Source organism: Prionailurus viverrinus, chromosome C2, assembly GCF_022837055.1.
Source record: "Prionailurus viverrinus isolate Anna chromosome C2, UM_Priviv_1.0, whole genome shotgun sequence".
Classification (NCBI taxonomy): Eukaryota; Metazoa; Chordata; class Mammalia; order Carnivora; family Felidae; genus Prionailurus; species Prionailurus viverrinus.
In genome coordinates this window covers 42,692,256-42,708,579 of record NC_062569.1, presented here as the reverse complement: position 1 = coordinate 42,708,579, position 16,324 = coordinate 42,692,256, and the positions used below count along the sequence as shown (strand labels likewise).

The window sequence follows — 16,324 nt, the reverse complement described above, 5'->3', positions numbered from 1 at the left end:
TAGTTATCTGGGATGAAGCTATGGGTATATGGGGAATTTACAAGGTACTTAATGAAGTGAAGTAAAATAAACAAATTTGATTATTCAATATTTATTGAGAACTTCCTATGTCTAAGAGGTTCTAGACACTTCTTAGGTAAGAAAGATTCTTTTAATACCCTGGTTTATTAGAGCTTATATTGTCCCACAAGTAGGCAGACCATGAAAAATGAACATGACAAACATGTAAATTATGTAGAATGTTAAAAGATTAAGAGCATGTGGAGCACAGAAAGAGAGATGTGGAATGGAGAATATAATTTTTAATAGTATAATCATCATGAAAATAGTGACATTTGAGGCAGACTTAAAGCAAATGAAAGACCTGATCATGAAGATACTTGGGGAATGTTCTAAGCCAAAAGAATGGACAATGCCAAAGCCCTACGATGATAGCATATCTGCAGAAAAGAACAGTAAGGAAACTAATGTGGCTGAAGATACAGCAAACAAGGAAAAGAATTATAGGACTTCACCTAACTGACAAGCTGGTGAGAGGGGGTGCTGTATAAAACAGAAGCTGGAGTTAGATCTTGTTAGTTTCAGATGCCATGGTAATGATTTTGGCTTCCACCCTGAAAGAGGGAGGAATTACAGAGTTTAAGTAATAAGGAATATCATGATCCAGCTATTTTTTAAAAAAAGATTACTCCGACAGCTGTGTTGAGAATGCATGATAGGAGAAGGAAAGGTGGCAACAGGAAGACCAGTTAGGAGGCCACGTCAGTAACGCCAATGAGAGGATGGTGGCTTGACCAGGTGATAGCAATTGAGGTGGGACAAACTGGTCAGTTTATAGGCAGAACCAACACGATTTTTAAATATATTAGATACACGATGTGAGAGAATCAAGGATGGTCCTAAGGTTCTTGGCTTTAGCAACTGATAGGGTTTGTTTATTCTGGTTTCCTCAGGACTTTCCCAGCTGTAGCAGTGAAAGCCTTTCATCCTGAGAATTCCCTCAGTCCCCAGAAAACTTGGATAGTGGGTCCCCCTAGCAACCAAAACAAAAGAATTGCAGTCCCCTGAAGCTCTAAGTAGAGTGGATTTTTGTGGGAAAGCCAGCCGTCCAGTTTGGGACACTTTAAGTTTGAATTATCTATGATAGTTCTGAGTGGAGACATTGAGCAGGTGGTTGAATATACACATGTGGAGTTCAGGAGAATGGTCTGGACTGGAGATACAAATTTGGGAGTTCTTGACTTACAGATAATGTGTACATTCCTGAGTCTGGATAAGGCCATCAAGAGAATAAGTGAAAATAGGGGCAAAAATCCAACATGAAGAGGATCAAAGAAGAGAAGAATTGGGCACAAGAAGATTGAGAAGGAAAAAGCACAGAGGTGGGATAGAAACCAAAAAATTGTGGTGAGCTAAAAACCAAGAGAAGAAAGCATACTAAGGAGGGGGTGAATGATCAATGGTGTAAATAAATGTCAATGAAGAGTCTAGTAAGAAGAGGGCAGAGATCATGACTACTAAATTTAGCAACATGGAGGTGACCCTAAAAAGCAAGGTCTGGGTGATGTGGTGGACACAAGAGCATAATTGGAAAGGGCTACAGGGAAAGGTGGAGAGGAATTAAAGACAGCAGATATGTGGCATTACTTCCAGGAGTTTGTGGTAAATTTTCAGAGAATCGGAGAAGCAGCTGGCAGAGAATTTAGGTTAAGAAAATATTTTCAGGTAAGGGAAATAATATCACGTTTGCATATTACTGGTAATGACCTAGTAGAGAGAGAAAAACTGATTGTATTTTCTCTCAATACAATCAGAAGAAGGAGAAGAAATGTAAGGGATTTTCTTAAGTACATAAAAGGATAGATTCCACAACAAAAACAAGTTACTAGACAAATGCAGATTTAAACTGCCTACAGCAGACTTTCACCAAAAAATGAGATGAAAACAAATTAAATGAAATAATATGATATGATATGAAAAAGAAAATGACAGTAAAACAGGCAGGAGTTTTTCAAAATATTAACTACTGAAGTTTGTGCTATAATCCCCTAGGTGAAATTTTAATCTATCAATATGCTAGTTCAAGACCAAATTGTTTAGTGAAGAGAATGACCCAAAGGTATTGCATAATCTTCATTCTCCACAAAATATTTGCTTGCCATTTACTAAGTTAGAAAAAGGTACTACCAGTAAGTCGTTTAGAAGGCTTTCCAACCAATATGTATTGAAACAAAGATCAGTTTCAGAGCAAAAATTTCATTAACTCAATTATCTGCCTTCTCAGCACTGTTTTCAATTAAGAAAATTATAATGTTTTCTGTATTGAATTGGGATGATATACTCTTCAGAACCTTCTTTGAACTCCCACTTTCATGGTCTACAATGATTCTACTGGATATAAATAGAGGTGTATTGTTTTTTTCCTTACGTTACTTTTCTTCACTTCTCAGTTTCTTTATAATTTTTATTTGTACTTAATTTAACTTATTTATTTTGAGAGAGAGAGAGAGAAAGAGAGAGAGAAAGCATGACCAGGGGAGGGGTGGAGAGAAAGGGAGAGAGAGAAAATCCCAAACAAGCTCTGTGCTGTCAGCACAGAGCCCAACAGGTCTCAAACTCACAAACTGTAAGATCATCACCTGAGCCAAAATCAAGGGTCCCCCGCTGAACGGACTGAGCCACCCAGGCACCCCATTTCTTGGTTTCTTTAAAGTAACCATCAACACGTTTTGATATTAAAATAAAGTCCATATAATTTTTTAGCTAAATAGTTCTTTAGGTTGCAACCCACTTTGCTAACTCACCTAAATGAAGAGGGGATTTTTAAAAATGTTTATTTATTTTTGAGAGACAGAGAGAGAGAGAGAGAACGAGTAGGGGAGGGGCAGAGAGAGAGGGAGACACAGAATCCAAAACAGGCTCCAGGCTCTGAGCTTTCAGCACAGAGCCCCACTCGGGACTCAAACTCATGAATCCTCGAGATCATGACCTGAGCTGAAGTTGGATGCTTAACTGACTGAGCCACCCAGGCACCCCGAAGAGGGGATTTATCAGCAAAAGGCAGGGAGATGAAAACCAGACCAGATGACAGTAATTATAGAAGAGGTGCTAATTAACACTATCAAAATGAAACAAATGTGCTTTTGTTAATGTGTCACTTGCACGCTATTGCTCCCCAGCCTGAAGAAATATCCAGTCTATGATGACACCATTGTGTTCTGTCATAATAGTGCTATTAATACATCTGAACGGAGACTAAGCAAGATTTTGCAGCTGTCAGACAAAAGGTATGTCCTTTCGTTTCCAGTTACTTTTTCCATTCTACTATTATTTTATTATAATTATTTAAATGTTTTAGGCCATAATCTAAAATACAGACAGACATAGAAGTCCTAAATAGTTATGTTATCTGAAAGGTCTAAATACATCTTATGAAATTGTCTTATGTGACTTTTATAATCCTGTGGAAATGCTTGAATCTGCCTTTTCATGCTGAATACAATGAATTTTATGAAGTCAGCCGATTTAAAAAGTAATCGGGAATGTTTAAAACCGGCAGCGGAGGCTGCACGCTTTCTCTCTCTTCTCTCAAAAACATACCAGAGTGAGAAATAAGAACTAAAAATAGAGTGTATTCTATCCTTAATATAAGCGGAGAATGGCAATAATCACACACGCACATGGCCTCTGAAGAATACGGGCCAGATACAACAAAATTCGAAGCAAATCAACAGAGGACATAGAGTTTCAATATGTAGCCTTTTTTGTTTTTAATCTCTAGAGGATAATAAGTGAAGCAATTCCTGAGTGGTGCTACAGCAAACTTAGGATGAGGAAGGAGGGCCTGAAAGGGGAGAGAAGTGAGCCAGGAGGAAAGCAGGAAGGCTCCCTGGGGCCTTATCCCCAGGACTGCCCTTCAGCAATGAGCAGTACACCCCGAAAGAGAAATCCCTGCCCCGGGTCAGGCACTTCAGAGAGTTTCCTGTGTCTTGTCTATCAGAAACAGGCAAAAGCAGAGTCATGAATACATGTATAGGCCCCTCTGTCATAGCGAGTCCGATGCTCAGCCCTGGCACCACACAATTAAACATGGGCTCTCGCGGCTGACACCATTCACTCTCTGGGACAACTCTTATTCACGCAATTCTCTCCTTTTTTAAGTTTATTTATTTATTTTGAAGGAGAGGGGGATGGGAGAGGGACAGAGTGAAAGCAGAGATAATCCCAAGCGGGCTCCACGCTGACAGCATGGAGCCTGCTGTGAGGCTCAAACTCAGGAAGGGTGAAATGATGACTTGAGCCGAAATCAAGAGTATGACTCTTAACCGACCAAGCCACCCAGGAGCCCCTCGTTCACAGCATTCTCGCTGAATGCATCTGTAAGCCTTGGTGACCTGCAGCTTGTGCCGTAAGGATGGGGGCAGTTTCAAGCTCAAGGAGGATTTTTGTAGCCAAAGCAACTAGGGAAGGGAAAGAGACAAATTAAGTAACTTGCAAATTCTTTCAGTTCAGATAGTATGAGCGTAATATTTCCTGTACAATATGTATTTCCCAATAGTGCCGACTTTCTATTTTCTCCCTCTTCTTCATGTTCTATCGCTTAGTTCCTGGGGTACTTAGAGTTCCCGACTGCACTTTGTAACAGTCACACACAGGGACTGAGGGATATTTCACAACGTTAAACAACTTACATTCTTCTTATATTTATATAAATGTAGGTCTAGATGTAACAGGATACGTACAGATCCCTGGCATTGGTAGCTACATGGAAACTGAACACTAAGATTGTATTTTAATAACATATTTACTAAGATTTAATCGCTATAGAGAGTGGTTGCTGCTGGTCACACTAGATAAAGATTTTATCTCTTTTTATCTCATTTTATTTGAAAGAATTGAGCAACATACTGCTGTTTTTGGTTTTCTTTAGAACGTCTCAGCATTGGAGTATTGAAAGAACTATATAGTTTTAGATTTTAAGAGACAGTGAAAGCCTGATATAAGTAGAGCAGTTTGGAGAAAACATTACAAAATATTTTAATTGTATCAATACAAGTTATATGTTACCCCATTATAAAGCTCAGATATGGTCCACAATTGTCAAACCACCAGAAAATAGGTATTGAGGCTGCGTGTAGGATCTTTCTACCATTGACTACAGTCATTTCAGGCTAAGCTCTTTCCTCAAAACAATTTTCAAGATTAAAAATAAAATAATTGAGATTAGTCCACTAAAAGGCAAAGTTTTAGCAGAATTCGTGTTTAAGGCAATATCTACTTTCTTGAAGGATATTTTGGGGAACACAAAAACCTCATTTATATATAGGCAGACTAAGCAGCCAACAAAAGCACTTGAGTCACAGGTCTTTCACTCACCACTTCTAGTCAGGCTGACATGTTCTCATGACCGTGAAACTACTGAGATCAGGAAGACGCTGGCAGATATACCCATGGCCGAGGACCGGGCTAAAGTGGTCAGAGAATGCATAAAGTATTGACGCTGTCTGCTCAAGCTGCCTCACCCACCGCCTCAACGTCCATAGGAACACGGAATAGCCGAACAACAGAACATAAGCAATACACCTGCCCAGGCCTCTAGCTAAGAGTCTAATGGTCAACGGGGTTAACTGGGAGAGAGTTCAAGGAGGGTCCGCTCACAGGAATCTTCGCCCAATGCTGAGCTCCTCCACAGCCTTAAGAAGCTGGAAACAAAACACTGATGGGGCCAATGAAAAATTTCACTCAAGGGGAGAAAAACAACATAACAGATGACAGAAAAGTCAAGAAAACATTTTGGAACACTTATTCCAAAAAATAGAATGCACATTTATAAAATGTGCCTCTGAACCTTTAAGCAAATTTGAAAAGACGGACTCTGTGAATAATAAAATCTGTAAATAATACTACTTATGCCTTATCCTTTCTAGATCTATAGGTTCTATTATTGAATTACTCTTCTGAAACAATATTTAAAATATTAGTGATAGTATATACATTTATCTTTAGTATTTTTCTGTGAAACATAATGCAGAACACAAATAAAAATATATCAAAAATAGATGGTTAAAAATACAACAGGAAAATATGAAAACTCAAAGTAATGTGTACAGTATTAATATTGTAAAATTTTCAATGGTAAAACACTGAATTAAAACAGTGAGCATTTTTTATTCATAAGGGGCCATATGAAATTTAATTTTATGAACAGTTGTTCACGTACCAAATACCATAGCATCAATGCCATCAAGGTGATCGAAAGAAAAAAGTTCTAACGAAAAATCAACTATGGTTTGAGATGATTGACCTCAGAAAGAAGCATAACTCCACCAAGGAAGATAAGTTGTCCTTCATTCAGGAAAACAATAAAAGTTCAGTATATCTTATCACTTATCTAGGAAATCAGTACAGGATAAAATTTTGAGTCTGCAAACCCAGTAGGTGTTTATTTAAAATTTGTAGAGTTGTAATGTTCTACTAATATGCTACGCAGTTGTTTCAAAGGACATGGATTATTGAGATGAAAGTTTTAACATTTTTCTCTCAGTTACCTGAATGTATCACCACAATTTGGAGACCACTGGGAATTCTGCAGTAATGGTGGCTACACTTGGGGTGAGCAGAGCATAACAGACAGAGTTGTGGAGTCACAGTGATGCATACCTGAAACTTATGTAACATTGTGTGTCAACCATTCTTCCGTAACCAACCAACCAGCCAACGAACAAAACTGTTTTGCAGAATGAACAGCAATTCATAATTATCTGTTGGTGTCGTATGAATAGAATATGTATGACTTTCACCATAGTAAAGGCTTAAAAAAGCAAAAAAAAAAAAAAACCCAAGCAAACCCATAATTATCTCAACTGATTATAAAAAAGGCATTTATTAAAATTCATCTGTATGCGTGTATATACCTAGAGCAAGTTTTAGGCCTAATAACTAAATACAATAAATAATCCTGTATAAATTAAACCCAAATACATTTATATGCAGTCACTGCTATTTTTTTTTTTTAAGTAAGCATTACATTCAATGTGGGGCTTGAACTCTTGACCATGAGATCAGGAGTAGTATGCTTTACCAACTAGGCCAGCCACACGCCCATACACTCAGTACTATTTTTCACTGTTGCTTCAGGAGACCTACTCTATAATAGGCATAAATATGGAAAGGATATGGTGAAAACGGTGTAATTTGTAAGTTACATAATACAAGGAAAATCCAGGAAAGTCTTCAGAAACAGTAAGAATTCAGTAAAAGAATTAATCCCAAAATAAATATACAAAATTATTATGTAAATATATCAGGAAAAGAGAGTTATCAACAATAGCAAATACGATAATAAAAAAGAACACAGAAACCATAAAACACTTCGAAATAAATCTATCAGGAATGAACTTAACAAGAAATAGGCAATCGGGGCGCCTGGGTGGCTCAGTTCGTTAAGCGTCTGACTTCAGCTCAGGTCATGATCTCGCAGCTTGTGAGTTCCAGCCCTGAGTCGGGCTCTGTGCTGACAGCTCAGAACCCCCGGCCTGCTTCGCATTCTGTGTCTCCCTCTCTCTCTGCCCCTCCCCAACTCATGCTCTGTCTCTCTCTCAAAAATAAATAAACATTAAAAAAAAAGAAAACAAGAGATAGGCAAAATTGTGTAAGGAAAACTTTTAAAAATTCACTAAAGAGTTGAAAACTGCCTTAAAGCACAGAATCACATGCAATATTCTTGGATGGTACTGCTCTGTGTCTTAGAGATATGTTTTCTAAAAATTAACCCATGAGGTGCCTGGGTGGCTCAGTGGTTAAGTGTCCCACTTCAGCTTGGGTAATGATCTCCCTGTTCATGAGTTTGAGCCCTGTGTTGGGCTCTGTGCTGATAGCTCAGAGCCTGGAGCCTGCTTCGAATTCTGTGTCTCCCTCTCTTTCTGGCCCTCCCTTGCTCACTCTCTCTCTCTCAAAAATAAATAAACATTAAAAATTTTTTTAAATAACAAGAAAAAGAAAGAATTAAAAAAATTAAAAAATAAATAAAAATTAACCTATAATGAATACTAATTAATAGCCCAATTGAACTGGAGGGAAAAAAACCTTACAATTATTTCAAAGTTCGTTAAAATAATACTTACATGAATATAACTAGAAAAATAATTTAAAATAAAAATAAGAAAGATTTGCTCTACCAAGTATTAGAAGTCTGTTTTAAAAATATAATGAAATTGTCCCTGGAAAAACGTCAATGGAATGCACTAACAATTCCCGAAATAGATTTATGTGTATATGAGGATTTAGTATGTAATAATAAAGGTTTTTCTTACTGTGGTGGGGGTAGGATGGATTAAAGAAAACATGGCATTGCAACAATTTGATTCTGATGAAAAAAATATTGTATCCTTTCTTCATACCAAAGTCTCAAGTGAATTAATGCCAAAAATCTGAGATGAATTAACAATTTAACGGGAAGAAAATAATCACAAAATTAAAAGAATATTTAGGAAGTTATTTTTATAATTTTAGGGTGGGGACAACTTTCTCAGCAAAAGACTGATAGTTTGAATTACATAAACACTTATAATGAACAATAAAACAATAGAAAATGTAGTAATGAGCAGGATCATGAAGAAAAGAATATATAAATGGCCAAAAAAAAAAACACATGAAAAGTTGTTTAGGAAGATATTTTTCAGGTATGAAATTGGATAGGACTTAAACATTAACATTTTTAGTATCGATATGAGTGTAAATTAAACACTGGTATCTTTTTAGATATCAAGTAAGTAATATAATTTGAGGTTACTAACTTAGACAGTTATCCTAAGAAAGTAATTAGATAAGTGTGTGAGGGTTTGTGTATAAGGGTACTTTTTGCAGTTTTGTTTATATTTCTTAAAATGGTAAAAACTTAATGTCCAATGGTGGGGGGTTACGACCATTTAAAATGGTTGACATTAAAAAGTATATATACCACATTATTAAGAGAAAAAGAGAAAGTTATGCAAACAGCTGAAGGCAGATAACCTCCAAGACTATTTTATAAGGGTGCATAACAACAACTATTAGTAATAATTATCTCTGGGTAGAAGATCTTTTTTTTCTTCATAATTTTCTGAAAAGTTTGCGGTCGGTGAGGATGAATTTTTCTTACAATTAGAAAAGATGGAAAAGTTGACATGGCTATTTGCATTAAAAGAGTCTTATTTAACTGAATAAGTAATGAATTAACTAATTCTTCTATGTTTTCACTTAGTTTCATACACTATTTTGTTGGGGCCATAGTTTTCCAACATCCAGTGACTTTATCATTTTGCTTGTAACTCTCCAAAAATATGACTTTACTCATTTCTAGATAACTTTATTTCAAACAATAGGTATAACTTGGAAGCCATTAAAATATTTAAATACATGACTGAAACTTAAAAACAAGACATGCATTTGCCATAATTGCTTCATTTTTATTTCCCTACTTTGTCCTTAATAAATATCATGGTTTTTTTTTTCTTTCTGTGATGCAGAGTATCAGAGATCACCTGTGAACCAGGGATACGTAAAATTCCGTTCCCACATGGCACTGAGTACAATACATATGCTTTTGCCTCTCACTGTATTGTAATTAACTTGCTAAAGTTTCACAGGACATTAATCTACCCGTTTAATCGTTATAGTTCATTAAGCACATTATTTAGTATGTGGTCATATTTTACATTCACAGCATTCCTCAAAACAATGTTATTAGTTATTTCTCACATATTGTTATTAAATTATGAAATATAATCCAACAGAACAAAAGCACTCAAAAATAAAGTTGTCTCTAGTTCTGGCTCCAGAGAGAATCTGGAGTACAACAAGTAAAGTTGTTTACTACTTGTTTACTACAACAAGTAAAGCCATGGAAGTCCTTTTCTGGATCAGAGCTGTTTCTACTAGATCTAAGTCCGTTTAAGAAAACCTAAAATGGTCAGAAAATAACTGGTTTTACCCTTCAGTCTTACTACACGATGTCCAGATTTTCAAAACTATGTTTAGCTGATATTGCATGTGACTATTAATCCTAAAACTCACCATGTGAACTAGATTTCTTGTTAGCCCTTCAAGGAAGTTCATTACTGATTGATAGTGTTTCCATTTTTCTACCTGCCAATACGGTGTGTTTCTTTGCATTTTCATGTATTTTTATTTAACGTTCATAGAGAACACGGATTGGGTTTGTGTCATTCCCTTTAATTACATGTCAAGTAGAAAACCCACGTGGTGCCATGGCCACTCAAGAAAAAACAAGCAAACAAACATGGGAAGGTTTCCTCTACTCGTCTTCTTCCCAATACATCTCCAAGTTCTGTGAATTGTTCTTTTAAATGTATGTAGGATCTTTCATTTTCTCATCTCTTCTGTCCATCCATTGCCTGGACTTTTTCAATAGCCTCTACATTGGCCTTCCTTGCTTCAGGACTTCCTACATAGCCCCACCAGAATGGTCCTTCTAAATTTACCCCTCAAGATGTCACCTGGACCTTTAAAACCTTCAGTGGCTCTCATCTGCCTGGCAAGAGTGAAGCTCCTTGGCTGGCATCATATGTTCTTCATAATGGGGCTCCTTCTTTTAATCTTCAGCCTCATCATCCTCCATCCAGCTTCACACCTGTTTGAGTTTGGATAAGTTGCTACCGCTACCTAGGATGCAATCCTTATAGAAAATTTTGTTGGTCATTTAAGGTCTTCAAACTTCCAGGTCTACAAGTATCATTTATGGTACTGTTCCAAGGGCCCCATACCTTGAGATCCCAAGGACCTGGGTATTTCCGACATAGGTAATGAGCCCTGCACTGGTGATTTTCCACCCAGGCTGCACATTAGAATAACCTAGGGTCTTGAAGAAAGGTGGGGTGGCACTCACAAGATGTTTGGACAATGGTGTGACTTAAATACTTCCCAGGTGACTTCTAATGTTCAGCAAGAAACCACTCAGAACCACTGAACTAGACTTTGAAAACACTGCTTTAAAAACCATGTTCAGAAAACAACTCTTCTGTGAAGAATTCCTTGATCCTTGAGACAGAATACATCACTCCCAAAGAATTGATTCCCTGCTAGAATAAAAGCCATGAAAACAGCCATTCTATATTTGCCTTTGCAAACTCAAACACCTAGCTAAATTCCTATGTAAGTGTCCTCTCTTTCTCTCTCTTTCACACACACAGACACATACTCACATTTTCTCTGCCTCTCACTTCTCCCCCTTTTCTCTCTCTCTCTCTCTCTCTCTCTCTGCCCCCCCCCTCTTTTTTTTTTTCTTTTGTTCTCTCTTGCTCATGAAGATTTGAGAAAACCCTCTGGAGCTAAAGGTGATATCATATTCTATGTCAGATGAGCTATGTAGTCATCAGAAACCATCCCAACAAAATCAACCAATCAATAAAAACCATTTTTGTTCACTAAGCACCCTGTCTTGTAAAAAGGAAATATAAATGATTAAAAATGAAATTGTCCTTAGAGAGTACAAACATTGTTTTCCTAGCTGAAAAACAATCTTCACACTATGTAGTGTACTCTGTCACCTCCTAAATACTCTTTAGCTGTACTTTCAGGCGTCAGCTCTCCTTTTTCCTTTCCTTTGAAGTGTCTGAGTGTGAGATGGCATGTATTTATTTGGTAAATAAATTAAAAACATTTATTTATTTCCCTGCTTTGAAAACTTTTTTTTTTTTTGAGAGAGAGAGGTGGTGTGCGTGTGCATGAGCAGAGGAGGGGCAGATGGAGGGGAAGAGAGACTCTTAAGCAGGATCCGTGCTCAGCACAGACCCCGATTTTGGGCTGAATCTCACAACCATGAAACCATGACCTGAACCAAAATCAAGAGTGGGATGCTTAACCGACTGAGCCACCCAGGCGCCCCTGAAAGCTTTCTTAAATCTCAATAGTTTCCTTCTTTTTTTCCCTTCAGTGTTATTAGATGATAGTCTGACTTTTAGGATTAAAAACTTACTTTCTTAACAATGCTTTAAATCAAATGTCCCAACCCATGAAGAAATAAAGACATGCTCCTTTTAGCATGTAGGGACCATCATCCCAGCATTTCCTGGATATCATCCTTTGTACCATCACTGCCACTTAACGGACTGGCCTTACTGTTAGCCCACTGGGTGACAGTCCATTGTGTTTATATGGGAGAGCTGATATGTACATGAAAACCCTTATAAAACTTATAAATACATAGAGCAAAACCAAGAAAAAGAGAGAGCAACACAGGGAGAGATTGGGCAGAAGCAACAACAAAGAACAAACCATAAGAAGTGGTTATAGCCCCAGGGAACATGAAAAGGGGAGAGATTGGCACGAAAGTAGGGGAAACAGATTCAGTATAGAGAAGATTTTGCTTGGGATAAAGATGACATATGCCCTAGAAAATACTTCAAGAGACATAAATTATGAAAGGAATATTAGAAAACTGTAAATGCATGTGAATACTCCTCACATAGATCCATTCATGGGCATGGAAAAAGAAAACGTCGAGATAAGTGTTTTCTAATGCTACTAATTGTTTTCATTAAGCAATTATGTGCTTGCCTGAACTTTGAGCACATGCTGTTATTTATATGAAATGTTTACCACACATACATGGTCCAAAGGAAAGAAAGCTGGTAAAATTGAGTTAAGTCCTCAAATATTCCATTATAATGCTTTCATTCTCTGGAAAGCACAAATGTAGATGGTATTTTTTATTTGTGAAGTGTAAAAATAAATTTTACTTGAAACTCAGTACTGTAGTGTGTATTTTTATATTATTATTTACATTTGTTTACTTGTATATTTAGATATTATATACATTATATATTTTTATATATTTTATTTATATTTTTCTTATATTCATCTTACTCCATATTCTTCCACATTCATATAGAAGAAGTTGGCTACATTTGGAGAGAATATCCAGCTAACCATTACTTAGAGAAAGTTAAGACTGTGTTTATGGGGAGGTCATTATGATTTAATCATGCCAATATGTGCTCTCTGTAGAGAACTGTTTAAAAGTGAATTGGAAATTTCAACAGTCCAAAAGCCAGGGGAGCTGAAACCTTTGAATTTCTATTGGCTTGATCTGGACCTCATGGCTTGATCTGGACCTCATTAGCAACTACAGAAATAATTTTTGCTAAAATGGTCCTGACCTGATAACTCAAGTTTTCCGTATTGAAATGGGATTCAATGCTGTATCAGGGAAGCCTAAATATCTGCTAAGTTAGATCATCAAGCACAGGGTGGCCAACAAGTCCTGACTTGGGTTTTTTGTTGTTGTTGTTGTTGTTGTTGTTGTTTGTATATTTCAAGGTTGACCAGCCAGTTACCTGGCTGGTTTTTCTTACCCTGACTTTTAGATCCCAAACTGGAACCTCAAAAAATGGTAAACCATTATAAAGGTAACACCACAATATTGAGAGGTTGTGCTTACTAAAGAGTTCATAGAGTAGGTAACTGTCACCTATTGTTATCTCCAAGTTTCTGAATCTCATTCTCACATTTGGTAGTCCCCTACATGGGAAACTTTTCCAAAATAGAATTTTTTAAATCTACATTTTCCTCCTCTGTGCTAAGTGCATTTTCTACTAATCAGATGCACTTGTATGAGGTTTAATTTGGAACAGATGTGAGGAGAGGGCATCAGGTGTGGAGTGGCAGAGATGGAGATATCTGAGATTTCCAGTGGCCTTGGCAGTTTTCTTGTCATGGAACCAAGCATGGTTCTGGGCTTGGCGATGGAAATGGCTGACTTCAGCAAAAGTACTGTGGTTCTGATGTGGGCAAGGTCAGTTCTGCGGTGTGATGAGTGGAATAATTACTGTTAGCTGAACCTAGAATCTATTCCCTCAGTGCTTCCAAAAGTTCTGTTATATTTCTAATATTTCTTAATAATCCTCCACAACTTAAAATAACTGGAATAGATTCTACAATCTGCAACCAAGTGTATATGTTAGAATAGAGAATTACAATTTAAAATAATACCTCTAGGGACTCCTGGGTGGTTCAGTCAGTTAGGCGTCCAACTCTTGATTTCTGCTCAGGTCATGATCTCAGTTTGTGAGACTGAGCTCCACACTGGGGCTCTGTGCCGACAGTGTGGAGTCTGCTTAGGATTCTCTCTCTTCCCCCCGCCCCCCCCCATTCCTCTCCACTCATGCTCTCTCTTTCAAAGTAAATAAGTAAACATTAAAATAATAAAATAGTACATTATTAGGACCTACCATTTCATTTTCCAGGAAAAAAAAATATTGGAGACTCCTCCTTTCGTGAAGTAACGTTTCTCCAGGGACAAACAATACTGTCTGATTGCTACTGTGCCTCCAGAACAGCATTACATGTTAGAAATAACTGCTAAGATAATTGGACTAGTCACTCTCCCCATGCAGCCTATGCAGCTCTGAAATAATTTTAAATAATGAAATGTTTTAAAGTAAGCTACTTTGTTGCAAATTAGAAAATTGGAAGAAAATGTTAGTAATGTCCCTTGAAAGAGGCCAGTTATCACCTAGATTTTCATATTCTTACTTTGTGAAACATTCCCTGTAATTTTCTTCCCTTACTAAATCTCTAAACACTTCTAATGGTTCAAAAAATGATTCATAGAGAACTTGAAGAAAGAGCTAACCATCGAGTGATGAGGAAAATGAAAAAGATGGACTGGGTACCAATTTCTGTTTAGAAAAATCTGAACACACTTGGGAGGACCACAAAGATAGAGATTCCAGCTTTCACCATCAGATGAAAAATTTGGTGGGCGTATGCATTGCTTAAAAAAAAATCTCATTCATAGAATCCTAAAATTTATAGAAATACGAAACCTACATGATCTAGTTCAACAACTTAATTGATAGGCAATTGATTCACCTACGTTGTGGGGAAGGTGCTTAAAAATATATTTATGCATTTCCTCATGCGTATGTGTCTTTGCCACTCATCCAAAACATGTGGGCAAGTGCCACTCTCAAGTAAGCCTTCATGCTTCCCACTTTTCTATATCCAGTAGCACACCCCCACATGTGTATGTGTATGTGTGTATATATAACTTTGGGAAATGCATCTTATATTTTTCTTTCTATGACATCACAATACACAATTAGTGGTTTCTAGAGCCATTAAACTTTGCTTCCGGAACAATACACATAAATCTTTATATTTATACACATATACAAATATAATTGTGGTGGGTGGAATGACATGAAATAAGACCTAAGGGTCTTTTACTTAGAATTAACCTGTATCCGGTGATGATTTATGGGAAATACAAAGACTAGAATGCTATGCAGATGTTCATTGTACAGTATGAATAGCAATGTTAAAGTACATATATAGGAATCTGGTCTCTTACCTCCAGAACAAAAGCCTCGATTCCGGCCTCCTCCTCGATACAAAATTATCTTGGGAGAACAGGAAGAAAACTCACAGAAATGCAGCAAAAAGTACATAAACAATCGAAATTCAGCAGCAAGGAAGACATAAAAAGTCCTTAGTGAGTCAGATGTAAAGTTTACAGTCTTGTTTTTTTCTTTAGTCTGCATTTCAATGGTCTTTCTATTTTTGTTAAATGTACGTGAAGGGAAAGAGTCTTATTAGAGGTTTGTTGACTAGCTGCTCACTTTGATATGCCGTACATGGTGCATTGAGACTTTTAGCTGTCAGGTACAGATGGAAAAGGAAGTATTCTTAGATTTGCAGTGACTATTCTCCACAATTCTCACAAACACATATTTTGAACTAGGTATATTTGCTTTCTCTATCAGCTAAATGCTGATCTTTTACCAGAAACAATATAGAATCTCAGAGTCTGTACATATATTGTCTTTGTAGAATAAGATGGTCAATGAAGCAGTCACTGTTAAAACCTCATGAGAACAATTAAATCCCAGCAATTAAGCTGATGACTAAATTTGGCGGTAGAAAAATGTTAATGACATACTTTCTGTAGCCCTTTCTGGAAGGGCAAACTTACTTTCTTCACCCCTCCCCCAACCCAATTCCTTTAATCAAAATGAACAGACAGAAATGATTAAAAATACCTTATGAGTACCTAGAACTAGTTCTTGGGAGGATACAGCTAGAAAGAGCTGGAAAATATATTCTCAGAGTGTCAAAGTTTCAAGCTTTTCTTTTTTATATATACAAATATTTTTAGACAATCAAAATGTATTCATATGAAGATCGTTTTAATAATGAGCCTAGAAAAAACACATTAAACTCCAAGGCTTTTTTGCTAATCCATTTAGGTTAGGTTTTTACAGCATTTTGTATGGGGAAAAGAAATAACTTATTATTTGTGCTCAGTGACCTTGAACTCTAAAAC

General features: G+C 36.8%; 1 pseudogene; it reads left to right on the top strand.

Annotated features, from left to right (window-relative positions):
* LOC125174433 (eukaryotic translation initiation factor 3 subunit E-like) overlaps positions 1-16,324 on the top strand; it is a 104,017-nt pseudogene that overhangs the window by 42,737 nt on the left and 44,956 nt on the right.